The sequence below is a fragment of the Anneissia japonica genome, unplaced genomic scaffold (assembly GCF_011630105.1).
Source record: "Anneissia japonica isolate Jap-2015-1 unplaced genomic scaffold, ASM1163010v1 scaffold288007_len99971_cov104, whole genome shotgun sequence".
NCBI lineage: Eukaryota > Metazoa > Echinodermata > Crinoidea > Comatulida > Comatulidae > Anneissia > Anneissia japonica.
This window is the reverse complement of record NW_022707491.1, coordinates 1,309-6,665: the sequence shown is the minus strand read 5'-3', so window position 1 is coordinate 6,665 and position 5,357 is coordinate 1,309. Positions and strand designations below refer to the sequence as shown.

The window sequence follows — 5,357 nt, the reverse complement described above, 5'->3', positions numbered from 1 at the left end:
GGTTTACTTATCAACTCCTACAATACATTTTTTTATTTGATTTTTTAAATTTAAAAATTAAAAAAAATTTTTCTTTAATAAATTTCATTCCACTTCATTATTTATTTTGTCATTTACAACAACAACAAAAAAAAGCTGAAATTAATTGATTTTTTTTTTTTTTATTTTGATTTATTGATTTATTTTTTATTTGCTTATTCAGTCGTCAATTGTTACCTACCCACCTCTCCCCCACTCATCAGCATTTTGAAGTGTAATATAGTGTAATAGACAGTGTGGGATGATTTAGCAGAATTTTTTGCTTCCCCCTAGCAGAATGTCATTTTTACGCTGGTCACACACTGCCCAAAATTGTAATGCAAATAAAGAGGGGAATTCCTTTTTTTGAAGGGCTGGTTCGCAAAAAATATCCCCAGTGATACCACCGTTATAATGAATTGTTTGATGCTTTCAAATCGGGTGAGATTGGAGAAGGAGGAGACATAGGAGAGAGAAGATTTTACGACGGTACGTATTGCTAACTGTGCTTGTCATGAATCACCCTTGTCATAGGCCTAACTAGTAGGTATAGCAGTGGTTTATTTAGAAGCCAGCGGCCGGCGCATTCGATCGGCTACTACGATGTTTTCGCCGGCTACTTCAATCAATGGGGTACAAAAATTAATACAAAAACCACCAATATAAATAGCGCAACAGGCCTATAAAGAACCTTATTTACCTACACGAAATTAATTTGAAAATATTAGACAATAGTATGCACTCATTTCGATATTCTTTTCTGTTGAAAGATCGTTAAAATTTCTACCAATTTTCAGACTCCATCTTTAGCTTTTATGAACTCGCGGCGTAAACAAAGTTTAAGGTCAAAGTTCTGCAGTCGCGCCTGGGTGAGTCCATCAAAGAAGCCCGCCTCCAAATCACATGTTAGCCAATAAGATAAGAGAAATTTCTCCTCCACCACGTGCTTTGGTAATGACGACATACAATACATCGCCCAAACTTTTCTTCCGTACATTGGGCTTCCGGGTTTTTTTCCGCGAAGAAAAAAACAGATCGTCATTTTAAAATTGATTTGTGTAAGACTACACACCTTTTACTGTATTTTCATTTTATTTTTATATAGGTATGTTAAACACGATAATTATTAAATGCTCTTCCCGTTTAACATCACACTATCAGAATGTTTGTTTTTTTACCAGCTCTTTTGTGATGAAATAAATATTTCGGAAATGATAGATAAGACAAAGAAAAACAACACTGGCTCAAATTCGTTTACACTCGGTGGCGGAGGTAGCAAGCTGAACCAACTTATTGAATGTTGTTTACACTAAGAATTTCAGAGTCATAGATAGTACAATGATTAAAACAGCAAAACAAGCCAAAATCGTCTCAATTCACATCACATGAGACATTTTTTCCCCAATGTGGTATCCAACCCTTTTCGATATATCTGCGTAAATTTTAGAACTATTTTTTGCTCTCCTTAGATGTTTTCTTCAACCTAGTTTAGCGACCTATAGGGACGATGCAATGCAGATAGGGCATAGACCTAAATGGGGAATCCCCACAAATTGCAACATGTTTGTGAAAAGTTAACAACTTCAGCATTATAAAAATTGTATTTTTAATTTGTTTTGGTGGATTTATTAAATGTGTATACACTTAAAAAGAATAATTTCAATTATTGAATCAATATTCTGACCTTAAATTCCGATGTTGAGCTCGAAAAATTCGTAAATTCTAGGCCTATTCTAACCTACTCAGCAGTAATTATATATATTGATCAGGAAGGTTCTGATCATCACTGCATGTGATGTGATTGCACATGTGCAACCACTGTATGCAGTGAAGAAGTTTAAATGGAAACTAATTTTCGTAGCATGACATACCACGATCTTCAGTCATCATTATCAATGTGTTTGAATTAATATTAGGCCTACAGGAAAATAATTTGTTAATAAAACATTGATAAATATTGTTCATTTTGTAGGATACTGGAATACCATACAAAATTTAGGAATATCATATAAGTGAGTACTGTATGTGTGTAAACTTGTCTCTTATCTGTGCCTGGGATAGTCAGCTAAGTCCTGGTCCTAGCAGCTGAGGTAGGCAGCAGGCTTATGGCGCCTAGCCTAGGCCTAGCTACTGCAGCCTACACAGTGGCTGTAGGCCTATTTAACATAGGCCTAGAACTTACGATACGATATTTTCAGCTATTGTATGATATTCCTCACATGAATAAAATTTAGGCGAAATTCGCAAAAGTTTAATGTCGCGAAAACGGCCGAAATTATTAATTCTGGTTTTTACAGCATCTAGGCTAAGACTAGCCTCGAGGCCTATGAAGAATATGTAAAAATATCAACTTTTTTAAAGCTCAGTAGTTAATTCTAAAAAAAAAAACCTGTTTTTTTTTTTAATGATGTAGAGAAATGCCATCAAATGGGCTTTAAAAACTCTAAAACTCCGGCCCCCCCACCAGGGCTCTGCCCCTGGACCCCGATGGGGCCTGGGCGGCCCCCCTATACCCCGGCCTTTTTTAATTAACTCTCCTGTTACTTTCAAATTTCTCCTGCTACTCAAATTCATAAATAAACCCCTGGGTATAGGCTAGTGTATTTGAATGGGTCAGTGGCAGTGAGGCAGCGGTCTAGTTAGGCCCCGTCTACCAAGCCTGGAATGGAAACGGTCGCACAGGCCTACACATGTTAAGAAAATCAGTTTGGTATGGGCCTAATAAGATTTGTAAATGCTGAGGTTTAATTTAAAAATTGTCCTTTGAGAAGCAAGAATATCGAAATGTATCAAGCAAGTAGGCTTACGCTAGCCTGGCTTACTAGAGGGGAGAGGGGTCTAGAGTAGGCCTAAGCCTAACCCAGCAGGTCTGTCTAGGCCTAGGACCTAGCACTACCTAGGGAGTTTGTTTTTGTCATCCAGTCATGACATTCATTTGTTTTTACATCAGTTTTTTTTCTCACACTGTTTTGTAATTTTTTTCACAGGTTGTTGCAAAATTTGGTCCCACGAAGAAGGTAGACATATCCATTCAAGTTCAATATATGTATATTTCCTTAATTCATTCTTTCAAAATACATTTTGCAATAATAAACTTACCAAAGCATATGCACTTGCAATGACAGCAGATGTAAAGAGAGGGTCAATAATTTCTTCATTTTCTATACACTTTTATACCTTGCCAGATGTATTTATGAATTCTCACTTTTCATATTTAGAAACTGTACTGTATTTTAGCAAAATGTGTTACTGGACAATAAAAACATGTTTTCTTTGTAAATTTGAGTCCGTTCTTGTGACTTTTTATGTGTTTGTCCTCAACCAAATGCAGCAGCGAACGTTGATGGGACGGTTGGCAGAAAAAAAAAAAAAAAACATCCCTGCCTCATCAGTTTTTATACTGGGATAGGGTGATAAACTAAATTTTTTTTACGGGGCCTTATAATAGACCTTTATTAAAAACAAAATTAAACACAAAACCCTACCTTGGATTAGTGTACATACCTCTGACACCAACTGGAGTGCGGGATATCCCTCCATGATGTTTAATTATGAAAAAAGGATTTTCAAAGATATTTCTCCGCTGGAAACCATAGGTTGCTGATTAACGCATAATTTTGGTAAATCAACTTTGACCTTTGTCATCCTCTGTTTCTACTACCTCACATTTTCTTTTCTTTTTTATCTCTGGTTTTACCACTGCTGCACCTCCAGTACCATTTCCAGCAGCAACTCGTTCAGTTTTCATGATATTCTTGAAATGATTTTTGATGGCTGACTGCCAAGAACTCTAAAATAACATTCAAAAATCTAATTCAAGAATGAAAGTTAATGTTCTCTTTAAATATCTTAAAAAATCAAGAGCAAAAAAAAAAATGTTTGTTTTTCTTATTTAGCAAATATAAATTGCTAAAAACATCTAGACGGAGAAGAAAATAAAATAAAATTTGTTTGGTGGAACACTGTAAATGGGATGGTTAAAGTGCTTTAAATTTATATAATTAGGAATAGAAATGTAATTCTTATTTTAAGGCAGCGGTGGGCATACAGTAATAAAAATATAGAAAAACTTTTATTTTTTCTAATTCCTCTGAAATTTCTACTTTTGATGGCAAGTGTGCTAATTAGCCAAAAATAAAATTTCATTTTTATTGAAAATCATCATTTTAGCGAGCAGTGGGTTGCTAAAAACTTGTATAAAAAAAGGTTTAGCCTTGTGTAAAGAAAATATTATATATAATGTAAATTATAATAGGCCTTTATTATAATAAAACAAAATTAAACACAAAAACCAATTACCTAAAAGTTAGTGAAATACAAAAAATAAATATGTAGCAAAATATATCATCAATTTTAAAAATTAATTTAAAACGTTTTAACTTTAAAGAATTTACATTTGAAAAAATATATAGGCCTCTGGCCTAGCAATGGCCTAATTAATATTATTATATAATTATGAAATTAGGACTACCCTTGCGCCCTACAACAGCCAGTAGGCATAGGCTACGCCTAGCCCTTGGCCTGGGGGTATATTTTTTTTAGATTGTTTGTAGTAGCCTTGGGCATCTAGCCTAGGCCTGCTAGAGTATAGTAGAACTACCTAGGCCTAGCCTAGGAGTAGGCCTAGTACCCCTAGCCAGTACAGGCCTAGGGGGCCTAGGCCCTAGGCCATACTTAATACAATAGTACTACTGCAAAGATTTTTTAATTGCGCAGAGGCTAGAGCCTAGGATAGGCATAGGCCGAGTATCTCAAAAATCAGCTCAAATTGCGAGGAAAATCGCTAGAAAATAGGTGCGCGAAATCTTAAATTGCTGCATAATTAAAAATAATTGCATCGTTTTATGGGGATATGACCGGTTGAGCCGCTGACAAGTTGAGCCGCCGGTAATTTCTATGGAACGCCAAGCGCGTCTCTCAGTGAATGTAGTGCGTCTCTCAGTGAATGTAGTCGGCTTGCCGATGTCATCAGTGAATGAACCCCCCGGATATCAGCTACATATTCATCTCACAGTCTTGTCAGTCGTTGATTTGCTCATATTGCCGTTCGTGATGTATAATTGTGTAATTGAAAATTAGAATTTTAATATATTTATGTACTACATTTTTATAAAAATATATGAAGTTGTATAATTGCAAAATCGTATTAAAAATGTGTTTATTTACGTTTGGCTTGCGGCATATTTCAATTAACTTACAGTATTCGTTATTTGTACTATTTTGTTAAATTATTTAATTAAATTATTTATTATATATAAGTTTAACAAATAGTACAAAAATAAAAATACAGTATATAAATTATAAAACCATAGTAAATACTGTATAATAACATAGACCTA

General features: G+C 34.8%; 1 long non-coding RNA gene across 2 annotated transcripts in view; it reads right to left on the bottom strand.

Annotated features, from left to right (window-relative positions):
- Nucleotides 1-5,357, bottom strand: part of LOC117106374 — an 18,597-nt gene that overhangs the window by 12,016 nt on the left and 1,224 nt on the right. The window contains exon 2 of one of the 2 annotated variants that reach the window (XR_004445055.1): nt 3,523-3,808. This is a non-coding gene — a long non-coding RNA (uncharacterized LOC117106374). Of the gene's footprint in view, nt 1-2,946; nt 3,809-5,357 lie in introns of those variants that run through there. The other variant, XR_004445054.1, reaches the window with a different exon arrangement.